At 30.9% G+C, this 14,858-nt stretch overlaps 1 protein-coding gene across 2 annotated transcripts in view; it reads left to right on the top strand.

Annotated features, from left to right (window-relative positions):
* Positions 1-14,858, top strand: part of LOC108913469 (serum response factor homolog) — a 229,385-nt gene that overhangs the window by 86,343 nt on the left and 128,184 nt on the right. The window lies entirely within an intron of this gene.

Genomic DNA, 14,858 nt, shown 5'->3' with positions numbered 1-14,858 from the left:
GATATAAACCAAATGATACTTAGTTCCATACATTCTTGTTTTATTTTCTAATCACTCTGTTAGATGTTGAGGAATTGTTTTTGATCTGATCATGAAACTAGAAAATTTGTTGAATTTTTTAAGACGAAGTTAAGATTCATTAAGAAATTGTTAAAATAAGGTTTTGTTCGAAATAATTTCCAACATGTTGTAGTGAAGTAGATGATTTGTTGAAGTGGAATCCTACTGTTAACAGGGAAACGTCCATTAAATTGGAAACCCTTGAAGTTTTTTGTTAAAAATGTATAATCGCTCTATAGAGGCAATCAACAGTAGTATATTGGCAGTAGAAGAATAGAAATATTGCACTGGAAACAGAACATTTACACCTAAAACGAATTCACAGAAGAAGACGTAAAAAATACAGGAACTGTATATTCAATGTTATAATCATAGATGTTCTGGATTTATCTCGGGATTTATATTCATGATTATTGTCGTTAGTAATTTTGTTTTTAAGATACACCGATTTAGTTGAGATACTATTCCGGCAAAAATTTTTATACAATTTTAAGAAGAAGACTGTTTCTAATCATGTTTTACTTATTTGAATATAAAATAAGCACAACCTAAATACATGGCTACACTGATCAATTTTTTATAAAGAAGATAATGGAACTGTTCGACCAAAATTAAAAGTAATAAAAAACTGCGGATTTATTAGCCAAATTCTTCATTTATTTAAGCTAAATATAAATTTCTTTCGAAATAAAGTTAAAAAAACAAAATCGAAGTTTAGTTTTTCTTTATTGACTTTACTCTGGTGATAGTGCTTTTATTTTTAACTTAAACTTCTTATAAATTTTTGTAACTAAGATACGACTTTATGATTATTATTATTGAAGGATGAAGGATAAAGTTCTTAATAATTTGATCCAAGAAATACTATTTAATGTTTTTATGTTGTGTCATTAATTAAACGCTATAAAAATTTCTTGTTTTTCAAAAACTAGGAAATAATTGATGATTGAAAAATGGAAACTGATAAAGCTTATATCTTCGTAAACAGGATCAGGAAATTTTTTGTCCAAAATTTAATATACATCCTGTATGTGCAGTCACTTTAAAAATTTAATAAAGAAAGTAATAATGAGTTTTTAATTTTAAATGAAACATAGGTATTCCTTTATAGTTTTTGTATTGGTTATATGTTTACTGTAAATGCAATTATGTCATTTTGTATAAAAGTATAAGACAAACTAATATCTTGTTTGAATTACCGGAAAATCGTGGTAATTAAAAATTTAAGGCAATTTTTTACTCCTTTTTCAAAAATATGTTTCAAATAAGAATTGACGCATTTGACAATTTTTTATACACTTATTCCACACTAAATTACACGAACAGTTGTCGATAGAACGACCTGTACCTACTACCCGTTACTGAAATCTATCAGAATATGACAACTCGGGTATTAATATTATTGATTGTCTAAAGTGCCTTGTAGAAAGCTTGTAGAAAAATAATCACAGTTTTTTTTAAGGGGTCCCTACTCACGAGATAAAATTCACTTTTATCCATAATGTGTTATGCAAATGAAGACCGTGTATGTAAAAAATGAAGTGGCAAGTTGAAAGTAAAAGTTCCAATGATTATATTGTTTTTACGATCCCGACAACTTAAATATTTTGATCGATCCATTTACATATTAGCTGTTAGAATTCTATATAAGGCGAGTTTGGGTTGTTTCGTAACCCGTAAATGAGTAGGAGTTATTTGAGAACAGTGGTCCACTGACTTAATTAAGAATAGGCCGTGAAAATATAGGGACAAGAACGTGCATTAAAATTTCGTGTTCGGTAAATCGTTAAGGCAATGAGTAGAAGCAGCTGGAGCTAAAATGTATCTTTTTATGAGATATTCGTTTCGTATTTAGATTTTATTTAAGGTAGAAACGTTTGCAGTCATTTCATAACAACATTACTACTTCTGTCAACTTGTGATTATTTTGGTTGCACAATGCAAGTTTATTAAAAAAATAACATTCTGTTGATATACAGATGGTAATGTGAAATTTTCTTTTATCATTTTTGAACAATATCAAAATCATACCTAGTTTTTTTATTTTAAATATTGCGACCATTTTGGACTGATCCCATCTTACAAAATAAAAATTAGAAACAGTAAAATTTTTAGGAAAGTAAAGATATTAAAATACATTTCAAACTTGGTATAGTGCAGTTCTATGTTCATGAGGGATTGAGACAACTATATTGTATCAAGTAATTGATAAAAAACTATATTTTACGTCTAATTTTTGAAAAATTGTAGACCTGTTAGAAATCATTTTAGGAAAAAATGCGATTGTCGTTTTTTTATACATTGATAGGATCAGTCTTGAAAATTTGTCGCAAAGTCGCTGTTGCACCCTGTATTGTGAATTTGCTATAATTTTTTTTAATTATTTCAGTTTTTTTATTTTTTGAATTTAAATTTCGTCTGTACTAAATTTGAAAAAAAATAATGATCATTAACGGTAGCATAACTGAATAAAAATATACAGGGGTTTTTTAAAGAGAGTGTCCTAAATGTGGAGACTCTTAGAGCATTCAAATATAAGACGTTTTTTTATTATTTTCTTGTTTTTGAGATATAGTGCTTCAAAGCTAATGTTTTTTTAAATCCAGTCTTAAAAAAAACAATGGGTTGTATTAAAACTTGATGGTACAAGTAAGTATAGTCTTTCCGAAGTCAGTTGAACATGTATAAAAACGTCTAGCAATAAAAGTTAATGAGTTTTATAGGCGTCCCTAAAAAAGTTTTCTGCTAGGTAATACCTAAATAATAATAATAATTTGTATATGATGTGTAGAAAATGTCTATTATATATTCATTTGGCCAACAACATATTTTAATTATTTATGTCCTCAAATAATTTTATTATATTAATGGTAAATTTTGGCTGACATGTCAAGAAAACATTTACATATTCATTAAAATATGTCAAGAACCAACGGAAAGGTATGAATATATCCTTGCCACGAAAGAATGAGGAAAGGTTGTTAGTTTAGGTTAGAAAAGTTATTAAATAAAAATAATCAACAATAAAATAAAATAAATACATAAAAATTTAATTGCACTGCACTGCTAGGCAATTTGTCAACAACTGAAATTTATGGCCGTTTGCCCAGTGCGGTTGTGTTTGTGCGTCGTTCACCTGCGCACGCATTCATCAACTGGACGTACATATACATTTCTACCATCTCCACGACCAGACCGGTATATGGGTATGGCTAAATAAATATAAGAACAAGTTTTTCAAATATTTCAATGCCGAGTTGCTGCGTAGTGACCGAACCTGGTACATACTGCCTAGCTCTTTGGTCTTCAATTGAGATCGGAAATACTATACCTGATGATCTAATTACGTCAATTACGCTCCTTAAAAATTTGATTGATGTTCTAATATTCTACTAAAGTAGTGATCTTTTATTCATTATAATAGTAAACTATTACTTATAAAACAACTTCCCAATAATGTTGCAATTTACATTTGATTCATTTGTCATTTTTAAAATCTTGTTTTGTTTTTAATAAGTTAGATAAATTTCATATTAAAAAAATTTCAAGAGAAGTTTGTCGTCCAATATTGAAACAAAAATTACATAAAAATTAAAGGAATCGCAGCTTGCTATTTGATTTTTTTTTTCAAAAATGTGTAGCGACTAGTTTTCATAGCCTCGCCTCTTGTGGCGAATAAAAATCTAATTTAGGTTAAAAATGTTTTCAGCTGAAACTCTTATTAAATACCTACATTGATATAAGCTGGTAGACTTTGGCACAATAAAATTTATCTCGAAAATTTCTCAACTGTTTCAAAAGGAGTATTTTTTTTTATATGAAATTTGTCCCAAAAAGACGTATTCCAAAACATCGCTGGGAATTATCGTAACTAGAAGATAATGCACTAAAAACACTGACATTTGGGGGAAGTTGTTTATTTCAGTTTTCATTGCAATATAATTTATTTTAAAAAGGTACCTATGGCTAGAATTTGATTGAAACAAAGCATCTTTGACGCCTGGTACCCCAAAAATGGGATTATTATCCCTACAGGAAAAAATCTTGATATTCTGCGAGTCTCTGAATTTATGACACATTTTTTAAGGCACGCTGTAGACGTGGTCTTGTGAAACTTGTGGGAAATATAAAATTGGATTGTTAGACTGACTCTAAAGCCAATTTAAAATGCGAATTTTGAATAATAATGGAATTCCTAGTAGTTTTTGATCTCTCGCAAATCTCTGCCGTCGCAAATAACCGAAGCCAGTCCATAGGATTTCGATTTCGACGATGCGCCAAGGCGATTAAAGAGCCGTGGATTTATTACAGCCGCATTTTTCGATACGTTCTGATATTACGTTAGATATACAAGGCAGGTTCTTTATTTAGGCTCACTTCAATCTGCTGCCGAACCGATCACTCGAAGGCTCTTTCTTGTTGTCAGAGTTCGATCGGGTCTATAACGAGTCGGCTTGAAGCAACAGGAAAAAAAAGAACGCCCGATATTGTAAGGAATTTGTAGCTTCTGTTCGGTAATTATTGATTTATTTAGATAACTCTGGTTTCAATTTCTGCATGCGGCTTCTTGTTAATTGAGAAGCTCATTATATAGATAGCTGTTACAGAAAGCACGTTTGCAATAATAATAATAATAGCGTCGATTGTACTTTCCGAAAGATGCCTATCGGCTCTTTAGACTACTTGTGTGTTGTTTTCACATGTTAGAGATCATTCTGATCGGTAAAATATGATTTGATTGATGATGACCTTTGTAATATTCGAAGCTATATATCTAAAGTTATCAGATAGACCTTCAAAAAATTGTTAGATGTTGCTAAAATTTCACTTTCACTGATTTGAAGTTGATGGAAATCTGAAAATGATTCTCTTAAATCTATTTTTGGATTTTTGTCGATTTAAAATGATTTTTGTATGCGTTTTGCTACAAATATGTACTCCAAAATATAAATTAAATTTTGTTGTACATATATTTTTTCTCACTGCGTGGATTAAGTGTACTGCTTCGGTCTGGGAGTAGGGTGTCACATTTAATCCTAAGTTCTCTTAATTATTGATAAGGTACTGGAAACAACTACTCTGCGGGCTAAAGCCTTGTCTAGCATTGAATTACACCGGCAACATCTAGTAAATATCTGTCATTGGTCAACATTATCTATTTAAAAAATTTAAGCATCTTGAAATTGGTCAATATCGATTACCAAAGTGTACACATGAGAAATAGTGGAGAGGCTTGAAAATTTGGTATGCCTATTTCACAATTATAATTTTTGTCTAACGTTTCAATAGAATGTTTATTATAATCACATCAAGTATAGAAGGTTTTCTTAAAAAAAAAACGCATTTTAAGGAGTTGTTTCTTGGAAATATAGTTGTTATTGTTATTCACAACACATACAGCATCGCCAAGCTTGGAAATATTGTTATTGCTGCTGCTGATCGCCTTGCATTTACACATCTGACAATGAGAACTTTAAAATGCAATGTAAAAAATAATTTCGGTGACGAATGCGCAGAACTAACACTTGTAATATTTTAGAATAAGGCATTTTAAGAACTTAAAAAAGGAGCGCTACTGTTTAGCGATAACTAAAAATGTAAACATATACAAGTATCTACTAGAAATAGATATATACAACTTTGTTATTGGAAAAGCCCATATTTCGAAAAACTTTGTAATTCGAAGTAAATACCTGTTGACATTCTCTTTTACATGGGTTTTATTGCGATTAAATTTACAGATTTAGAAATTCCCAACAAAATCGTTTCACAAACATGGCATTTTATTACTGCTCCATTACAGCACAAATCAGGAAAACATTTAATAAATTTATTGGGACGACGAGACAACTTTAAATTTCTTTAGATGTGGCAGCCCCTATCAATGCTATGGGGCTCGCCGCTCTATTTACGCACCAAAGTGTCAAACTGAGTTAATTTTTTTATGAAGATAATTTAATTCGATTTCTAGTCATAAGATTCATACGAATAGGACACATAGGAGTTGCAAGTTTATCCTTCATTGTCCTTCAAAGTGAATTTTTATTAAACTGCCTTTATAATTTATAAACAAATGAACTTCGGCGCAAAATAAAAGATTTCCAGTTTCTTGATTGTATTTCGGTAGTTATTTAAAATATCTAAAATCTTACTTCAAGGGAGGCTTTAGCAAAATATTGTGCAATTTTTATAATGTGAATCACCCCATATATCTAATAGTTTACGATACACCTGTAGTCTCCCGTTAAATTCCAGCTCGGTATATTTTCTTTAGGGTACTTCTAGCGATATATTTTTTCGATTATCTTTGGAAAATATGGGAAACACATTAACTAGAAGACAAGGCAGTCGCCGTTATGCCGTAGATCGTAGTTAGTATCACCTCCTGAGGGCAGTGACAAGTAAATAATAATATTTATTGGCACAAGTCAAAGGTAATTTATTGGTAAAAAATATGTTACAAAATTTCGTAATCGTTACGAGCGAAGCCAGCTAGATTTATGGTCGGGTATTTGCAACATATATTAAATTGCGTAGCTGGAAGGTAGCTTATAATGGAAATGTTAACCAACAAAATACACGAATTTATAGGCAGTAAATGAATCCGTAAATTAACGAGATACAGCGTTAAATCGGTATCTAATCGTAAAATCTCACCAGCAAACCGGAATTGTGCAAGTCCAATAAAAAAGAGCATTAAACAAATGTATATAGATTCATAATAATTATGATAATATTATGCTACATATTTCTCCGTCTCGTATAAACTGAAAACTTAATTGCGCCTCATTAAATGTAATATTTATTTGTACGATATTTGCGGAGAAGTCGTTTTTTTTCGCATTTGCGAGATTGCTAAGCCCGGACGAGAATATCAAGTTATGATTGATGCTGGCCGATGTTACAGAACTAGGGGCAAAGCATGAAATGAAGCGTGATTTTAGCCACGAAATGGAATTAAGTACATGGGCCAGTTATACAGATGATCGGTGAGATTGGCTAATTCGTTGGGTATTAAAACTAATTCGTTCATTTTATGTTCGCGCTTATTTAATCTTAAGATAGTGGATACGTAACCCAATTTGTTGAGGAATTAAAGTAAAGTAATTAGCTTTGATCTATCCATGGTCCTTTGATGACACTGCTTTTAATATTACCACGATTTTCAAACTCGTGCAGATTTTAAGGAAAAAGTTCAATCAGTACAAAAGTTCCAGCGCTTCTAGGTAGATTTTGTTCTAGTTTTGCAAAGTTGTCACTTCCTATATTTCAAGTATTAAAGTAAATAATATATGTGTTTCACGACTATTTGTTCTGTTTGTCGCAACTAAGAAAACTGGAAAAATTGAATAAACTTTGTTTTTCTCCGTTTCTTCTGAAGGAAAAAATTGCAAAAAATGGAAGAAACTCGAAATAAAAGCATTTAAAAAAACGCTTTTTTAAATAATGTCTCAGGAAAAAAGCATTATTTTGCAAATTCACTTAAACAAAGACTTTGACATTCTACGTCTGACGCTTCTGATTCCAGAGCAAGATGCTCTTGATCATTCCAATCATATCCAGAACTTTATCAGCTTCTAAAAGCTAAAACGGTGTGTTTTTATGTTGTCCGGTTGACATGCAATAAAGTGATTTTATTTTTTTTCTCCAAAATGAAGATTCGAACAAAATTCAAGACATAAAAGTTGTATTTTTAGTTGCTTAATGCGAAGAAATTGATAAAAGTTTTTAAAAAGTTAGTGGCGCACATTTTTTTTTCTCAAAAATATTGGTTAAGGTGCCCCCCGCGACGCCACTGGACTTAATAATTTTAATCTAGTTAGGGCTAAGTTAGCCCCTTTTTACCATAAATAACAGAAATTTCAACAGAATCAGCTAAAGGATTATTAAGATTTTTACGAAAAAACGATTTTTATAAAGCTTTGACATTTTGTGTCTCGAAAACGAAGTATTACCGGACATATATTATATGAACATATAAACTTTTCGTCTTAGAATCACTTAAATACTCACCCCTTGAAGTTTGTCCACGTACTTAAATACTACCCTGTATAGTGGCTAAGAACTTATAGCCCAAATTTTAATAAAAAATAAGTTTTTCCTGATTTTTCCCTGTTTTAAATTTTTCTAGTAAAAGAACTGAACTGAAGCGCTTAATTTTTATGAAACTTTTTGGATTCTGCTGAACTTTTGATGTAGTTGAGAAAAAAAGATGTTTGTCTATTTTCTTGCATAGGTAATACGATAAAAACCTGTGACCTGTGAAAAATTTGTTCCAAACACAGGAATGAAGATCTCGAAAATTTATAAAACGATTTTACTTATTACTTTTTATGAAAATTTTGATGTACTAAATAGCTGTAAAATTCAAGTACTAATTTCATTTACATTATTAATGGAAATATTGTTGTTAACACAAAAGAGTGTATTGCAAGTTTCTTATAGAGCTATTGCCACCAAAAAGTACTAAAATAATTTTTTTATACCTTAAATAATATAGCAGTAATTAAATCGGAGCTGGAAATATTGAAATATGAATTTTGAGTGTAATTAAATGCGATTTTTAGTTGTTGCGATTAAAAAACATCCCAATATTGTGCGTACAGTGAGATATGATCCACAAACTGTATTGCTTAATTGTCACTGTCATTGATGAGAACTAATAAGTTTGAAATTTGTCTATGTCTGCTGTTTCTACTGATGAATGATCTTAGCTGTTAACTAGATATTGCCGATGTAATTCAAAGCTGGACGGGGCTTTGGTCCGCAGAGTAGTTATTCCTACAATATCATTAGTTAAAATATATTGGGTATGCATTTAAGATTTATAGTATAATCGGGGAAAATAATCCATAATTGTGTCGAAGTAAATGTAATTTTTATAAATTCTTATCCAGGTGCGGTGGTTAGTTTTTTCCCATGTACAGTCCCCAGAATCTAGCACGTAACTGACAAACTTATGGGAACGTTCCTAATTCTAAAATTTTGTCATGTAACGGATACCATTAATTGCCTGGGAAATTTATCGGACTTCTTAGCACATCCACGGTGTTAAACGATGGGCAAACAGACGTAAAAGTTTTGATAAAGCGACGCAGTGATGCATAACTAATTTCGTGTAATTGAAAGATAGGAGCATCTAAGCTTTCATTAGTAGTTGTTTACCGATACGCATTTTTATGAATATCCGAATATTTTCATTACTTTTTAATATCATTTGTATGTGAGCTCTGATGTCAGTATAGCAGGTTTTTCATTGGTGTAGTCTGTATGTCAGTACTGGATAATTGAAATTAACAACTGTACAAGATAAAAACTAATATTTCTGTATATTTAGTTCGACAAAATTATATATGTAAAATTGATAATCTTAATAAGGCGAACAAAAGTAAACAGGAGCAATTTAATAATTCAAAGATTTCGTGTACGAGATGTAACAGAACAAAAATTTCCTCTCTAACTCATTTTTTTTAGATAGGAGTGTTAAAGTTTTCAAAAATCTAAATATCTTCTGATTAAACGAAGATGTACATACAAAATTGCTGTAATGCTGTACTTAAATATATATTTTACATTTTGTTATGGCACTCTAGTTGATCAAAAGAATGAACAGAATCAAGGAATCTTTGAGAAAGTAAAATGATTCAAGACGTATTGGAAGGTGCATTGAGTCATTAAATCCAAACATATTATCTTTACAAATTGTTACTTTGTTTCAAACCCATGAAAACTGTAAAGATTAAGAAACCATTATTATTCTAAGTAAAATGTTTATTAAAAAAATGTTATGCAATTTTTTGAGTTGAGGCGTATTGGCTATAAGAAAATTATTCATTTATATCACATATATGATTTGCTAATAAATGATTTATTTTTTAATACAATTACTAAGAAATTAACATTTTTTTTATTAATCAGAATTAACTTGAAAATTATAAAATATTTCAGATTTTATTATTGTTTCAATTGAAATCTTGACAATAAATACTTATTTAAAACTACGTAATTTCAGAAATATATTACCATTCTAAAATTAAAAAAAAATTGTTCAGAAATATATACAGAAGCTACAAATTTAACTTATAATTTCCGTTTATATGTATAGGTTCGCAAAATCTAGGTAAATTGGGTTTAAGAATAACTCATTTAAAATATAATTCGTTCGAAGACTTTATTAGAAGCTCTAAAAATTATAGTGGCAATTTATTTTTGGAAATTGGATACTTAGGTTATGTCCAATTGTCAATATCTGGTTAATAAGGAAATACAACATTTTCAATCATTGACAGGCTTATTCAGTACCATTGATTTTATTAAACAATAACAAGTTTTCATAAGGCCTTGTTATACAAAGTATAAAGAATTCCAAACCCATATATTTAAATATGTAAGTCAAATAAAACACAAATATAAGACAAATGATAATTATATAAGGACATACATAATTACAAAATATAGGATGCCCCAAAATAAAAAATTACAAACCAGACTCATTAAAGTCACAATTCGTTAAAGCTAATTCGTTTTACTTTATTACGAAAAGGAATATAAGAATTTATCTGTTTAATGTGCATTGGCAATTTATTATATAATCTATCAGATAATGAAAGGGCCATTAGTCATTGTTCGTATAATATTTTTCTGGAGAATAAATAAATCTTTAATATGTGAAGAATTACCCCAACAAATAAGGCAGTAGCTTAAATTAGATTGAACATAACCAAATAATATATTTTGCCTAAACGCCAAAGATCAAAGCAATTTTGCCAATTTATTCAATAATTCGTTAATATGATTTAACCAAGATGATTTTGAATCCAATAAGACTCCCAAAAATTTTAGGTACTGTAGAATTTTGTTGAATAGTTCTGTTGTTAAAGACTAATATACTATAATCTATTTCTTTAGTATTGATCACGATCAAAAATTTTTTGTGCCATTTTAAGCTAAACTATTATTTTTACAATAATTCTGCACTACTAATCACAACTCCTGATCCAAGCCCGCTAAGTGCAGCAATAGATTTCGATTTAACCGCCACAGAAGTGTCATCTGCGAACAATGTTACAAATCATTTTGAATTAACAATACTGCAATGTTATTAATAAAAAGTAAGAACATAAATGGTCCTAAAATACTCCCTTGAGGGACACCTAATTGGATAATTGGATATGCCTCGGTTGTGAAAAATGTTGAATTTAAAAGAACTTGTTTTCTTTCTTGTAAATAACTATGAATGCTATGAGATCAGATAAAGAACTGGTTAAATGTGGATTTCGAATATGATAAAATATATAATGAATGGATTGAAGTATTTTATGTTCTAGTGGTGATATTTTTGCAATAAATAGTGATTGTCTTTGAATATTATCAGCATTTTTAGGACAAACCTGTTCCAAGAGTCTTAGAAGCGAGCCTTAAATTAGAACCTGTCCAGTGGCACTCATAACTAAAAATTCGTTTCTATCGGGTCCAAGTGGTCCGCGAATCTTTGGCAGCACGTGAAATACCATTTTCTCACTTGGCGTATCGTAGGGACCAGAATTTAATTAAAAAACTGAGCGATGACCGACTTACTTGAATAATTCATCCAAAGCCAGACCTCACGCGTATCTTTATAGGTGTGAGATTTAGTCAGTTTCCCACCGAGAACATCTGTTGGATTTGTTCGCGTTGTTTTGGGGAACGGGACGTCGGACCGCGGCAAACACGAGTCCAGTGGTCGAGACCGGGGGGAATTTTAATATTTCGTTAATTTTGGATTAGAAAACACGACGATAATTGCTCGGCTTAATGAAGATTGATTATGCCCCGGTGGAGATTACGGCAGGGCCCGTCGTCTTCCTAACTGTTATTTAAAAAGCATTAAAGCATCCGTATACGACTTATGTAAATAGACGGAGAGAATAGTAAAAATTCAAATGGGATCAGACGGCTGGGCCTGCGGTGGTCAATTAATTTGTCATCAGACTGTGTCCTATGAATTATAAAGGTGATTTATTCAGTACAGTTTGAAGTCGGTTAATTTAGACGTCAATTTTAAGAAGCGACAGATTGGGGCAACCGTGAAAATCGATTGAATCTGCATACTCAAGTTTTCGTAGCATAAAGTGTTACATATATCACAAAAAAGCACAGGAGAAGACATAGAGTGTACAAACATTAATTTACGTAGGATTTTTGTCATGCTGTCATTTGAAAGGACATAATTTTAATGAAAATTAAGTTCAAGTGTAATGTTTAAGTGAAAAAGCATACTATTTTGTAAAAGACCCCGATGAAGCTGCGGCCATATATTTTTAATTGGCTGTCCTTGTACCCGATGTATATTTTGCATAATTTTATTAAAATCTGTTTGCAACCAAGAATATTTGGCCAAAGTACCTAAATGTTTGGCAAGGCCTTAGTCGGCCACTGATTCAATTTACATGAAATGTGATTTTGAGGTTATGCTTAACATGTATTGAAAAATTTTGAAAATGTTATTTTCTCTTACGGTTTACTGGAATACTTATTCATTCGAATACCGCACATTAAAACAAATTTGGGTTTTAGTAACCACGCTGTTGTCCTTGCAAAAGACATGATAAATATGTTGAGAAAATTTGTGTTGCACAGAAAAAATATACCTACTAAAAATTTATACAATTGACAGTTTACACTATTGACTGTAATTTATGTGGAAAATTCGACTAACTGAAATTTGTGTCACATATTAATGTTATTTGTTATTTTGCTACAACTTTGTTGTTCTACTTTCTATTTTGTTATAGGATACTACACATACATGTGTATTGTGTATTATTATCTTATAATTCTCGAAAAATTTTCTCTAAAATCTCAAAATTTCATAGATTTTTTATAAAAATTTTAGCTTTGTACCAAATTACTGTTAAATATTTTTATAATACTTTTGAAATATTTACAAATTTTCTAGAAATCATTCTGGAGTCCCGAAAAAAAATGCACATCAAATTATTACACATATAAATTTTATTTAAACAATGATGAGCATAAGTATAGGAAGGAAATAGTACAATCTTGAAATAAAACACAAATATTATTCAAGTAATCAACAAACGAATTTAGAAAACACTGTTAAGGAGGATTATAGTTTCCTTCCTTTTCATATAATTAAAATTTTGCAGCTAGCAAGTGTTAATAAATAAGAAAATTGGACACCATATTGATATTTTCCAGTTTTTAAAACAAATTCACAAGCAATTATTCACAACCAGGATGGATGCCAACTACAACACTTGAAAAATCTGCATGTGTCAACAAATCCATTACAAAAAAGCGTACAATCAACAGATGGGCAAAGAATTGTTACTGTGCATGTCAAAGTCAGATCTATTTTAAGTTAAAGTTTTGAAAAAATCTGTAAAGCTTGAAATAAAAGCGACATGGTAAAATATGTTTACGTCAGTATTTGCGCACTATATACTATTATCTATTACAAACACAGAGGTAGATATATATTGTCTAATTCAATAGGACCATATTATTAAATTTTGCTGCAATAAAAGCAATACATTTTTTTTGCGGAATTTATAGGAGTATCTAAAGAAAACGCTGCCTTCTGAGATAAATCCGCGAACACCTGTGCGTATCCAGTTATTTTCTACTGACAAACTATTACGATTTCCCCTCCGCCGACCAATTCCCTTACGGTAAAAATTCCGTGTCTTTCCTGTGACGTTCAAAGAGTTCAAATACGCTTATTGTCATTACTTCCTTTATCCGGAAGCGGAAGCGTGGAATCGTGCTTCAACTGTTTCATATGTGCCTTAGACGCAAGAGTCTAGCGGCTCGTGCGGGAGGTTGATACTTATCTGTAACTTTTAGGTAGTTACAGATACGTATCTTTGGTAAGCTAAGGGGAAAATTTTTAAAGAAACAATTCTTCCATGCTGGGATTGGTATACTTTATGGCTCTGGCGGCATTCAATGGTCCCATTTTCCATATTTTGCTCGCGTGTGTGTGTATGCGGAGATTTGTTTTTGTTTTGTAATAGTTTTGACTTATTTGTTGTGTATGTAGCTATTTGCATGACGTTTTGTAGCGTGTTTCGTAGCTTATTGTGCAGTATCGTTTTGCTCTACGAACGACAAAAAAATTTGAGAACCTTATAAGGGAAAATTTGGGTAATTCCTTATATACCTACCGTTACAGATTATGTATGTCACTTTCGAATATACAATGCTTACGCGTGCTCGAATCGAAAACGGAAAAAGGATATCGTTCTTCGAAAACGTATCTCATTGGTACAACAAATTTCATTAAATTACCAACAGAAAAGATAATCAAGTATTAAGAAGGCATTTATTCCGAAGAATGATCCTTTTATCTTACCAAAACTTGCAACTTTAACGAAAAGTACGTTTTAAAACGCATTTAATTGCAGCTAGTATTCACTATGTAAATTTATTTCACGTGCTTCTAAATTTTCAAGTTTAAGAGCATTAATATGGAAATTTCTCATATGCTTGCCTGATTTCCATATCAAGTGACGTGTATAACTTCTTATTATAACCTTAGTAACCTACATTGTCCCACATTATCCCGCGTGGGCGGTTTTGTTTAACAAACATTAGCATTAAATTCGGGGGTGGTATACATAATCCGGCCGGTATATACAGATCTCTATCTCTGAAACAGAAGTAAGTATGATAAGAGCTTTTCAAAGTCCGCTGAAGGTCTGTCTGCATTGTGTACTGAACAAACTCAGGGTGTACAAATGTCGAAAGTCCTTACTGAAGGTCTTGCGCGTCATCGATCTGTTGATGTGCTTGCT

Source organism: Anoplophora glabripennis, unplaced genomic scaffold, assembly GCF_000390285.2.
Source record: "Anoplophora glabripennis isolate ALB-LARVAE unplaced genomic scaffold, Agla_2.0 scaffold37, whole genome shotgun sequence".
Classification (NCBI taxonomy): Eukaryota; Metazoa; Arthropoda; class Insecta; order Coleoptera; family Cerambycidae; genus Anoplophora; species Anoplophora glabripennis.
The sequence above is the reverse complement of the archived record's forward strand: the minus strand, read 5'-3'. Positions and strand labels throughout refer to the sequence as shown.